Genomic DNA, 13,635 nt, shown 5'->3' on the forward strand with positions numbered 1-13,635 from the left:
ACAAATGTGAGAAACATGGAAAACTGAGTTGCAGTCAAGTAGAAAAGGGAAAATTCTTCTGATGAACTGTATATGAAGGACTTAACCAAGTGATTAAAATGTCTACATTTTCACAGCATTATTTGAGAGGGCTCCTTTTACCACAATATGTAAACATTATTGCATAATCCAGAAAACCATATGGAGTCCATTTACAAAGAACTTACAGTCCAAATTTCCAACTTACTATCCTCATTAATTGAGAGAGGCAGAAATAATTTAGCAGAGAAAAACTTACTTTATAATAGAATCAATTCCAAATGATCTGGATCCTAGATAAAGAAAATGTCAAGGGTGGTAACTGAATGTTCAAAAGTCCATTTCGTTATTTTTAGTGAAAACTTAAATTCACTTCAAATCAGTATTGCCCAACTCTACCTCACCCACCCACCTTAGCTCTAAAGATTTTTATTATCCCTAGATAAAATCCATCCTCAAAGAACAAAAAGTTTTCACCATTTGAACCTCTATTATATATGTGTGTATATATATAATTGCGTACGTATACACACACACATAATTGCGTACGTATACACACATACACACATGGTATACAGAAATATATCATTCAAAATTTGGGGGAACATTCTAGAGATACTGAAGTGAGTTCTAGCTTATCAGAATGAGAATTTTAAATGGACCAACACGTGTTTGGATGTATCATTTATTATTTTTTTTCTGAAATTCCTAGAATCTCTGTTGTTAACTGGTAGTTTTCCTGTTTTTCTCTTGTATTGATTTGTCATTTCCACTAGGCAAAGAAAATGACAGAAAGCTGGCTTTATTTATTTATGAAAACTAAACTGGAAACGCTAGTGCAATGTTTATCACAATGCTTTCCATACTCATAAGAAATCAAAATTCTACAAGCTCTCACCTGTTAGTACAGTAATTGCTGTGCAGGAGAGATAGAACAGCATTCTGCTTAAATGAATGGACTCTGGTTTAAATCTTTTTTTTTTTCCAAGAAAAGAAAGAGTTTATAGCCTGGTTGGCCAGCAAGGAGCCTCAGATTAGTCTCCTGGTTTGAATCTTATCTCTGCCTCTTCTTAGTTTTGACTTTGAACAAGTTTTTGAGCCTCCCTATATCAGATTCTTTATCTCTAAATTGGAATAATGATAGTATCTATCTCCCATGAGAGGTTCAAATTAAAATCTGTAAAATAAGTTCAAGAGTATCCGGCACTTGGCAAACACTATATAATTGTTCGCTGTTAATATGTGTTGCTTGAGAAGGTAAACATGTATCTATGGATTGGAGAATACCTTTTAAGAAGTTGTCTCACCTCTCATCCAAACAATTATACTTCTTCCTCTAGCTATGAATTCAACATAACAATGATACTGGTGTCCCTGTTTTAATACTGATTTGCTTATATAAATAAAATATTTGTAACATTTTATAAATAAAATTCATTTTAATTTCAAATTGAGAAAGCAGACTTGGCCCAGTAGATAAGGCATCTGTCTACCACATGGGAGGTCCGCGGTTCAAACCCCAGGCCTCCTTGACCCGTGTGGAGCAGGCCCACACGCAGTGCTCATGCGCACAAGGAGTGCCATGCCACGCAGAGGTGTCCCCGCGAAGGGGAGCCCCACGCACAAGGAGTGCACCCTGTAAGGAGAGCCGCCCAGCACAAAAGAAAATTCAGCCTGCCCAGGAATGGCGTCGCACACACAGAGAGCTGACACACAAGATGATGCAACAAAAAGAAACACAGATTCCTGTGCTGCTGACAACAACAGAAGCAGACAAAGAAAGAACATGCAGCAAATGGACACAGAGAGCAGACAACACGGGGGTTGAAGGGGGAAGGGGAGAGAAATAAATGAAAAATAAATCTTTAAAAAAAATAATTTCAAATTGATATGTCATTGATTATGCTGATAAATGGAATAAACTGACATGATTTTTTAAAAGTTTGGGGAAGCAAATGTGGCTCAAGTGATTGAGCTCCCACCTACCACATGGGGGGGTCCGGGTTTGGTTCCTGGTGCCCCTGGAGAAGGCAAGCAAGACAGCAAAATTGGCCCAATGGGCAGGCATGGTGAGCGGACACAACAAAATGATGCAACAAGGCGACACAAAGAGGAAAGACAATGAGAGATACAACAAAGCAGGGAGCTGAGGTGGCTCAAGTGATTGAATGCCTCTCTCCAACATGGGAGGTCTCAGGTTCAGTTCCCAGTGCTTCCTAAAGAGAAGACAGGAAGACACAGCGCACACAGCAAATGGACACAGAGAGCAGACAGTGAACACAAATGGGGGGCGGGGGGCAAATAAACAAATAAATCTTTAAAAAAAAAAAGGTTGTTCAGGAGCTATAAAACAAATATATGCCATAAGTACAAGTATACCTGAATGGGGTATAACTGTATTCTTGTTGTCATAGGTATGTTCTCTGGATAGGTAGAAGCTCATACAGTAGCTATCAAAATATTAAACTTTCATCCTGGGGAAGTCCTGCTTCTTTCTCAAATGAGATGGTAAAAAAAACAAAAAACAAACTCTGGACTACATAAGCCTTACCTAATAAAAGAAAACAGTCCAATATGCCAAGCCCTCAATCTTAATGCTTGCACTTATGAAACTTACTCCTGTAATAATGAAACTAAGCCTAATTATAATCAATGCCTAAGAGTTACCTCCTGAAAACCTCCTTGTGGAGGACTTCCCTGTAAGCCAAGCTCTGCAAATAAACTCACCACCTGCTCCCAAAGTGGGACATGACTTCTGGGCATGAGCCTCCCTGGCATCGAGGGATTATTACCAAGTGTTAATCAGCAGTGCATCTGGAAAAAGACCTTTACCAAAAGGGGAAAATATTAAATAAAACAGAGTTTTTAAACAAAGCCTCAATCAAAAGTGCTCCTCAGATTTTATACACCTGTATGATTGTTTTGTAGGTTTGCAACTTCATAAAAAAATATGTTTAAAAAAAAAAAAGTGCTCCTGAGGGCTCTAGGGACATCCAGACACCATAGGCAAGCCACAAAGACTCATGCAATCAACCCTTGGTGGGCCCTATTTGGGAAAATATGAAAATCTATTTCCCAAATATAACAGTTATACTTATTTAAAATTCCCCTAATCATGATTCTTCTACTCTTTTTATACAAACCTGTAATTTTCAATGCACTTGTCAAATATGTTTCTCAGAGATGTATTTCCTCTTCCCCATGATATCTAAGACCCCTCTCAGCCTGAAGCAGTCAGAGCAGGCATCATCCCAAATCCCTCAAGACTAAGAGAAGAACAAAAATAAGGGGGGGGAGGGGGGAGGGGGAAACGGACTTTGGCCGAGTGGTTAGGGCATCTGTCTACCACATGGGAGGTCCGCGGTTCAAACCCCGGGCCTCCTTGACCCGTGTGGAGCTGATCAGCTGGCCCATGCCCAGTGCTGATGGGCGCAAGGAGTGCCCTGCCACACAGGGGTGTTCCCTGCGAAGGGGAGCCCCACGTGCAAGGAGTGCACCCGTTCAGGAGAGCCGCCCAGCACGAAAGAAAAGTGCAGCCTGCCCAGGAAAGGCACTGCCCACACTTCCCGTGCCACTGACAACAGAAGCGGACAAAGGAAAAGAAACAAGACACAGAAGCGGACAAAGGAAAAGAAACAAGATGCAGCAAAAAGACACAGAAAACAGGCAACCGGGGGAGGGGAGGGGAATTAAATAAAAAAAAATCCTTAAAAAAAAAATAAGGGGGGAGGGAGCAGATGTGATTCAAGCAGTTGAGCCCCTGCTTCCCACATGGGAGAGCTGGAGTTCAGTTTCCAGTGCCTCCTAAAAATAAATAAATAAATGAATGAAAAAACTAACTCAGGGGAGATCGATATGGCTCAGTGGTTGAGTGCCAGCTTCCCACATTTGAGGTCCCAGGTTCAATCCCCAGCCCCAAGATCTCAAGTAAAATTAAAAATTAAAGAACTGTATTATATGAACAGAGAACCCTAAGTTCAACCACGGACTTTAACAGTACAATTATTAACATGTCCTATCATCAGTTGTAATGAATTTTCCACACCAATGCAAGGTGGTGGTGGTGGGCTGGTATATGGGAATCCTGTATTTTATGCATGATTGTTCTGTAAACCCACAACTTCTCTAGTAAAGAAAAAATTAAAAATTGAAAAATTAAATTTTTTTAAAAGAGGCAGATCAGGTTTGACCTATCTATAGACTAGGCAAACAAGGTAAAATACGATCATATCAAAACTGATCCCATAAAATGGGCCCTAAAGAACCAAAGGGACTGCCTCGTGAATAACTGAACAAGCATTTCTAACGAGTTAGCAGGTGATGCTCATGCTGCGGCTGATCCAGAAACCATGCTTTCAGACTATCTTCGCCTTAGGATTTACGGCCTTAGGGTATACAGCCCCACATCTCAAATCATAGGTACAAATATTAGCACCAGTAAAGACATGAAATAAACACTGGACTTCCATGTCCACACTTGCATTGCAGGAGCAATGATGTATAATTGTGGTAACCAATACAGTAGCACCTAGCTACATGGGCTATTGAACAACTGAAATGTCGTTAGGCTAAACTGAGAGTGCCATACGTATAAAATACACAGCAGATTTCAGAAGCTTAGTTCAAAAAAAGGAAATATTTCACTGAGAGTGCCTTTTCAAATATCGATTACATGTTGAAATGTATTATTTTCTGTATCCTGATTTAAATTAAATAGGTTATTAAAACTAATTTCACTTGCTTCTTTTTCACTCCTTTTTTTAATGTGTGGGCTCATGTTATATTTCTATTGGTCAGCGCTGAGCCAGAAGGACAGTGGAGATTGGCTTAAGGGAAAAGAGAGGGCAAAGGACAGTAAGAGAGCTGATTCAGGCAGTAATAATGGAGGGGCAGAGGAAAGATGATACACAGGGATATGATGCATCAGTCACCAAAAATCAGGCGCCTGACTCATGCTATAAAGGGAATATGGGGAAATGATCACCAAGGGTATCTTTATGAGCATCCAGGTAAAACCCAGTACCATTTGCAAAACCAGAAAGTGGAGAGAAAGAGGCTGGGCTTCAAGTGTTTCTGGGAAAAGCAGGGCAGGCTCCCCAGGAGGCAGCTGGAGGGATGCTTCTGGGGCTCAGAACAGAAGCCCAGGATGAAGTTAAGGCCTGGGGGAGTTGCTGGCATCTCAGTGGTAGCTGAAGCCAGCAGTGAGTCAGACGGCTCCCAAGGGAAGAGCCTGTGGGGGCAGAAGAGCAGGTACCGGATCTGAAAGAGCCCTCCTCAGGAGCCTGGGAGAAGCCCAGGCCATGAAGAATGAGAAAAAAATTCTCTGAAAGGGAACACTAAACCCAGGAGAGAAGAGTTTAGTAGGAACCCAAACAACCACTAGTTTTTCACTTACAGAAAATGAATAGAAAATGAAGCAGATATTTTAGGGAAATTAGAAATAGAACAATAAGAACTAAGATAATCAAAACAACTGAACATGGAGAAAACAAAATTACAGCAAGAAATGGAAGAAAATCAGCTTTTAATTTCAATGATACTCTTACATATACTGAGAAGAAAATTACTAAAATAAAGAACAGACTTCTAGAACACAGGACAAAAGTCCACATAGGAGGTGCTAGGAGGAAGTTTTCAGCTTATCAGTAACACTGTGAAGGTCACCACCCAGGGGCATGGCCACCAGAGGGCGGAGTGAAGCGTGAGCTGTAGAATGCTCCCCTGCCCCACCTTACAGCACACCAGCAGGGCTCAGTGCAGGAACAGTGGCTGTCAGCTCCAAGAGCTGCGAGACAGACTTCTCAACAGTCTTGGGAAGTACAGAGGGAAGTGCAAAGTCAAGAGGGAAGGAAAAACAAGGACACTCGAGGAATCTGAAGCCTCTCCCACCTATAGGTCCAACAAACATTAAACAGAGCCCAACTCCTAGGCAGATTTCACATAAATCCTCACACTAAAGCCTATTATCTCAGTTCTTATTACCAGATACAACATGTTCAGCTTTCAACAAAAAATGACAGGACATGCCAAAAGGAAAGAAAAACTTACCCTGAAGATGCAAGCAATCAGAATCAAACTCAGGTGTGGTACAGATGTTGGAATTATTACACAGGGACTTTAAAATAATTACGATTAATACTTGAAGAACAGATGGAGGGAAGTGATGTGGTTCAAGTGATAAGGCCTCCGACTACCTTATGGGAAGACATGGGTTCAATCCCTAGGGCCTCCTGGTGAAAAAGACGAGAAAGCGTGCCTGCACAGTGAGCCAGTGTCCCCATGGCAAGTCAAGTGCCAGCATGGTGAGCCAAGTGCCCACACAGTGAGCCGAGTGCCCATGAGGTGAGCCGAGTGCTCATGAGGTGAGCTGAGTGCCCATGTGGTGAGCCAAGTGCTCACGCAAGTCCTGCATGGTGAGCTGAGTGCCCACATGGTGAGTCAAGTACCCATGCAGTAAGCCAAGTAAGTGCCCACATGGTGAGCCGAGTGCCCACAAAGGTGCCCGTGTGGTAAGCCAGTGCCCATGTAGTGAGTCGAGTGCCCACGTGTGTGCCCACATGGTAAGCCAGTGCATGCGTGACAAACCAGTGCCCAGGTGATAAGCTGAGCCCCCGAGCAGGGAGCCAATGCCCACACAAGTGAGTCACACAGCAAGAGGATGACACAACCAAAGAGAAACGAAAGGGAGAGTCAAGGTGAAGCATGGCAGAGAACAGGAACTGAGGTGGCACAATTGACAGGGAACCTCTCTCCACATCACAGGTCTCCAGAATTGAATCCCAGTGAATCCTAGAGGAGAAAGATGGAAGACAAAATGAGAAATAGATACAGAAGATCACACAGCGAATGGATACAGACAGAAAAAACAGTAGGGCAAAAGAGGGGAGGGGAGAAAAAAAGAGCAGATGGATAATGTAAGCAGAAAAACTCAACCAGAAACGCTAGAAATCAAAAGCATAGTGACAGAAAAGAAGAATGCCATTGACAGGTTCATCACACAAAGCCAAGGAAAGAACCAGTGAACTTGAAAAGGTGTCAACAGAAATGTCACAAACTAAAATGCAAAGAGAAGAATTAAAAAAGAGAGCATTCAAGAACTTGGGGACATCAAAAGGTATAATAAATGCATGACTGAAATACCAGAAAAAGAAAGAGAATGGACCAGAAGAAATACTGGAAGTAATAATAGCTGAAAACATTGTAAAATTAATGACAGATAAAGGGAGCTCAGAGAACATCAAAGAGAATAACTACCAAGAAAACCACATCTAAGAATATCATATTGAAGTGCAGAAAACCAAAGACAAAGGGAAAAATCTTGAAAGAATACAGAAGGGAAAAACACATCTTACCTAGAGGGGAACTAAGATAAGAATGACAGTAGACTTCTCATCAAAAACCATACAAGCAGGAAGAGAGGGGATCATGTGAAATATGAATATGAGTAATACTGTATATATAACACTGCTTTTCTTTGAAACTGAACAAATGTATGTTAATGATACAATATGCTAATATCAGGCAAAAAAAACACAACACATTATGCTAAATGAAAGAAACCAGATACAAAGTACTAAATATTATATGATTCTATTTATATAAAATGTAAGTATAAATCAATTTATAAGTACGGAATCAGATTAGTGGTTATGTAGGGCTGGGGAAGGATAAAGGGTCAAGAGGCGATTGCTAAGTGGTACAGGGTTTTTCTTTTTGGAGTAATAAAATTGTTCTGAAATTTTTTTGTGGTGACAAATGCACAACATTGTGATTATACCAAAAGCCATTGATTATATACTCTGGATAGATTTTATGGTATGTGAATATATCTCAATAAAACTTTAAAAAAGAGAGAGGAGTGAATAATATTAAAAGTCTTGAAAGAAAAAAAAACACTAATCTAGAATTAATGATTAATGAAAAAGACACACTGAAGCTTATCTTTGTTTAATTCTGATGACAATGAATCAATCTGAAAACCTTCCAAATGAAAACAAAAGGTTATTCATAAAGAAGAGAACTATCCTAGCTTTACATGTCTCAACTGCAATGCTAGAAGGAAAAAGATTGTTTAAGATCATGAAAAAAATAAATTTCAATCTAGAAATTCTACACATAAACAGTTTTTCAAAGGCAAAAATCAGATGTATTCAGACAGCAGGGCCTCAGGAGGAATACATCACCCAGGTAACTTCTGTAGAGAAAACACCTGAGGAGGTGCTCTAACAAGCACGCAAACACCTCTCAAGCCAGGGGAATATGAAAGGTAGGGAAGAAATGGGAAACAAAAAAATCTTGTTATAGATAGATGGTTACAACTAAATGGATGGTATTAACATGATTTGACATTTATAATGTAATGTTAGAGTAGAGTAATTGAAACAGAAGAGAAGGGGAAACCAACTAGCAAAATGAAGGAGTATGGGTATCAAGGTGGGGGGATTGAAGCTTTGTGAAGGTCATCTAAGGAGATCTGGAGAAGGAGTGACAACCACACCATGAAGCAGCAGAAGAACAAGTAGCTAATCCTGATATTACTAGATAAAGGCTTAGTTATAATTAAGGATCAGCTGGTAACTATGAGAACTGAAAATCAGAAAATTACCCGATTAACAGAAGAAAAATGAATAAATGAGAAATCTGAACAAGCCAGAACAGGCATATTAAAAGAGTATGATTAATGTATATAACATATATTATTATATTCTTACAGAGTCAGTAAACTAAGATGGATAAATATAATCAAATATATGAATAATTGCAGAAAATATGACTGGATGAATTTATCTAAGAAAGACTGTCATATTGGTTTAAAAAAATCTTGCCATTTGTTGTTTATAAAATATAAATCTAAAACAAAGTGATAAAGAATGGTGAAAATTGCCCTATAAAGTCTCTCTGTAAGATTTATGTAATAGAAATATGTTTCAAAAATTTTTAAGTTAAAAAAAAAAACCATAGAGGCAAGAAGGCAGAGATTAAATCTAGCTGCCTCTTTTGTAAATAAAATTTCACTGGATCATTACAAAAAAATAAAAATAAAAAAGAATGGTGAAAATGAAGGAATGGACAAAAATTTCAGGAAAATGCAAATAAAGGGAAGCAAGCGTGGCATTATTATATTATATAAAGTGGAATGTGCAGCCTTAATCTTTCAATGGGGCAAAGAAAGGTGGCATGTAATGATAAACGGCAAAATTAATCAAGAAAAGACAAATCTGTGTGTATCCAAATAGAGGTAGGAAAAGCTGCTACAATTATAAGAGAATTTGTTTAAAGAAAACAAAACCACATTACAGTGGGAGAAAATGTATATCTATATAGAAGAAAGCTCAACTATCAAATAGAGATCATTTAACTCTTATGTTTTAGAAAATTTTGCAAAAACTGGTCAGGTAATAATAATAACTAAAATTTAGTGGATACTTTTATTTAGAAGAGCGACTTTTAAAGGATATTATAAATATATTTTTCCTCTTATAACACTATAAACCTATAACAGATATATTTTCCCCATTTAACAGATGTGAAAATCGAGGCAGAGAATGGTTACCAACTTCCCAAGGTCACCCTGCTCATCTGACAAGGCTCTACTCATAATCATTATGCTGTGCTTTGCTTAGAGAGAAACTGTTACTGAATTCTAAAAGTCAGAAGTTTTACAAGCTACACTGTCTTGACTGTGGGCTATAAAACTAAAATGGAAAAAAAAATTCACCCAAAAGTTATTGATTCGTGAAATGAGATACAGTGTACAAACAAAAACTTTAGATCAAAGAAAAAACAATCAACATCCAATTTACAATTTCCTAGAAAGAAACAGAAGGGAATAAGTTACATGAAAACTTGAGAGCCACAATTAAAGCTACTACAGAGAAAAATTGTCTTTAACTGATTTTTAAATTGAAAGACTGAAAATAATTATAAACTCTATATTTAGCTACAAGAATTTTGAAAAATAACAAAATAAAAAGAAAGCATGAAAAGTAAGGATAAAATTCTAAATGAATGAAATTAAAGCCAAAATAAATGAGGAAGGCTAAATAAAACCAAATGCACTTTTTCAGTATATCCTAAAAAAGACATTATATACCCAATGGGCAAATTCGAGGGGAAAAGTAAAACAGCAAAATTATATAACAGAGTTGAGGAAAGGTATATATCCACAAAGATGGAAGAGTATAAATTATAGAAGAATCATATGTGACATTTCACAGCAATACGTTTTCAGAATATAGAGGAAACAGATTGTTTACTAGTAAAATTTTAACAAAACTCATCCCCAAACAAGATAATCAGATCAATAACTGAAGATGAGATTTGCAAATCTACTGATGATTTAAAAACCAGCAGCACTGGAATCTTTAAAGTAAATTCTAGTCAGTCTTTCAGGAACAGATGAGTCTGGCATTGCCATATACTCTTCCAAAAAATATGGAATGCTCCCCAAGTCATTACTGAACTATGGTAATCTTAAAATTAAAACCTTATGAAGCAGTACAACAAAAGAAAACTACAGGACAATTTCTCTTATAGTTTGGATGCAAATGTTCCTAATGAAATGTTAGCAAACAAAGTACAGAAGATTATTATTAAAATAATACATCATTTACCTAAGATGTGGAAGATATATATGCTAATTCAAGCCTACTGAGAACTGAAACAAATGGACCATTTGGCCTTTTATCTCTGTATAAAAGGGATTCAAAAATCTTGTTCAGGGCTTGAGATTGAAACAGAAAGCTCCCGAGTCTGGCCGGCCATCAATAAACCATTTTTCCTTCTCAAAAAAAAAAAAAAAAACATCATGATCCATTGGAAAATTCTCTCTATGAAAGTGGTAGCTTTCTTTTGTTCACAGCAGTCTTTTCATCTAAAACACAGTAGGTGCTCAATAAATTTTTTAAGTAAATGGAAGGACAAATAGGGTTTATTTCAATAACATAAGGCCAACTGAAAATAGAAAACTTATCCAATTTATTCTCAATGATGAATCATTACACCATACCTTAATCTTGTGTGCAAGAAGAAAATCACTAGCTAATGAGCAATTAGATGCAGAATTTTAACTACACATTAGCAATATTGATTTAATAATGGAAAAGGGAGGAAAACATAACAACCTGGAGCAATGTTGAAAATGACAAATAGCTACAAAGGTATATGACTTAGATTAAAAATCATGTAAAACGTTAGGGAAGAGATCATACATCTGGTAATGCGTCTAGTGTAAAATACTGTAACAACGCAATAATAAAAAGACAAATAATCCAATTTAAAAAGGGGCAAAGAATATGAATAGATAAATCTCCAAAGAAGATACACAAATGTCAATAAGCACATGAAAAGACACTCAACATCATTAATCATCAGGAAAATGCAAATCAAAACCACACAGAAATATACCTACTAGGATGGCTATTATTTAAAAAATGGAAAATTACTAGTGTCAGTAAAGATGTGAAGAAACTGGAACCTTCATATAATTCTGGTGGGAATGTAAATTAGTGTAACTGCCATAGAAAATGGTTTTAAGAGTTCTTCAAAATGCTAAACACAGAGTTACCTACCATATGATCCAGCAGTTCTACTCGTTGGTATACACCCAAGAGAACTTCAAACATATGTCTACATAAAAACTTGTACGTGAATATTCACGGTAGCATTATTGATAACAGCCAAAAAATGGAAACCCAAATGTCCACAAACTGATGCATGGATTAAAAAAGTATGGCATATCCACACAATGGAATATTACTTGGTCATAAAAGAGAACAAAGTACTGACACACTACAACATGGCTGAACGATGGAAACATGCCAAGTAAAAGAAGACAGACACAAAGGCCACATGCTTTATGATTCCCTTTATATGAAATGCCAAGAATAAGCCAATCTATACAGACAAAAAGTAGATAGTGGTTGCCAGGCAATGGGGATAAAGAAGGGTGGACAGTGATTGCTAACAAGTTCAGGGCTTCTTTTGCGAGTGATGAAAATGCTCTAAAATTAGACAGTAGTATAGCTGCACAACTCTGTAAATATACTAAAGTGAAGTGCACACTGAAGCGTACACTTTAAAAATTATGGAAGGCGGACTTGGTCCAATGGATAGAGCATCCACCTACCACATGGGAGGTCCAAGGTTCAAACCCTGGGCCCCCTTGACCCATGCAGAGCTGGCCCATGCATAGTGCTGATGTGCGCAAGGAGTGCTGTGCCATGCAGGGGAGTCCCCCGAATAGGGGAGCCCCATGCGCAAGGAGTGTGCCCCATAAGGAGAGCCACCCAGCGCAAAAGAAAATGCAGCTGCCCAGGTGTGGCACCGCACACATGGAGAGCTGACACAACAAGTTGATGCAACAAAAAGAGACACAGATTCCTGGTGCCACTGATAAGGATAGAAGCAGTCACAGAAGAACAGACAGTGAATGGACACAGAGAGCAGACAACTGGGGAGGGGGGGAGAGAGGGAAATAAATAAATAAATCTCTTTTTTTAAATTATGAATTATATCTCAATAAAGCTATTGTTTTTTAAGTATTACTGAAGGACATAAAACAATGTTTTTGAGAATTACGACTTATCAAAATATTGAGCCATCAAAATTAACAATAAGGGAAACGGACATGGCCCAGTGGATAGGGTGTCCGTCTACCACGTGGGAGGTCCATGGTTCAAACCCCGGGCCTCCCTGACCCGTGTCAAGCTGGCCCATGCGCAGTGTTGATGCGTGCAAGGAGTGCTGTGCCATGCAGAGGTGTCCCCTGCGTAGGGGAGCCCCATGCACAAGGAGTGCTCCCCATAAGGAGAGCCACCCAGCGTGAAAGAAAGTACAGCCTGCCCAAGAATGGAGGCGCACACACGGAGAGCTGACACAGCAAGATGATGCAACAAAAAGAGACACAGATTCCCATGCCGCTGACAACAACAGAAGCAGACAAAAGAAGAGCACGCAGCAAATGGACACAGGGAACAGACAACTGGGGCAGGGAGGAGAAGGGGAGAGAAACAAATAAAATAAAATAATTAACAATAAAATTTTAAGGTAAATATTTAGCAAGCCAATTATTTTGTTTGTTTTTCTTAAAGTTTTTACAAGAGGGAAGAGATTTCACTAGATATATATTTTTTTTAATTCAGGAGGAAAAAGAGACAAGTAAATCTCCAAACAAAACTGCAGAGTGGGCTTTTGCCTTACTAGGCATTAACTATTTATCATAAAGCTGTTTTGATTGAAAGAAAATTAGGTCAGTGAGGGAAAAAAGTCCAGAAATAGATTCAAATATATATATAGTACCTTAATATACAATAAAATCACAACTTCAATTTAGAAATGCACAGGATGATTAATTTATTAAATATAGTTGACATAACGAATTTTAAAAGTTTGAGCAAAATAGGTATGAAACGTAAAACAAAAAACAAAGAAACACTCAAAGTAAAGACATTTAAATCTACTATTAAAAGATAAAAATATTAGATAAAGGACAACCAGCAAGATGGCAGCAGAGTAAGGGGCTCTTAAGGTCAGCTTGTGCTACAGGGCAGTTAGTAAACACTCAGACCTATCTGCAGCACCTGTTTGGGCTCCAGGAGACCAGAAGAGGATCCTGCA

The 13,635-nt window shown here is 38.3% G+C and overlaps 1 protein-coding gene across 1 annotated transcript in view; it reads right to left on the reverse strand.

Moving 5' to 3' along the window:
• Window positions 1-13,635, reverse strand: part of LOC131278798 (putative zinc finger protein 487) — a 56,102-nt gene that overhangs the window by 25,746 nt on the left and 16,721 nt on the right.

This window comes from Dasypus novemcinctus, chromosome 6, assembly GCF_030445035.2.
Source record: "Dasypus novemcinctus isolate mDasNov1 chromosome 6, mDasNov1.1.hap2, whole genome shotgun sequence".
Lineage (NCBI taxonomy): Eukaryota > Metazoa > Chordata > Mammalia > Cingulata > Dasypodidae > Dasypus > Dasypus novemcinctus.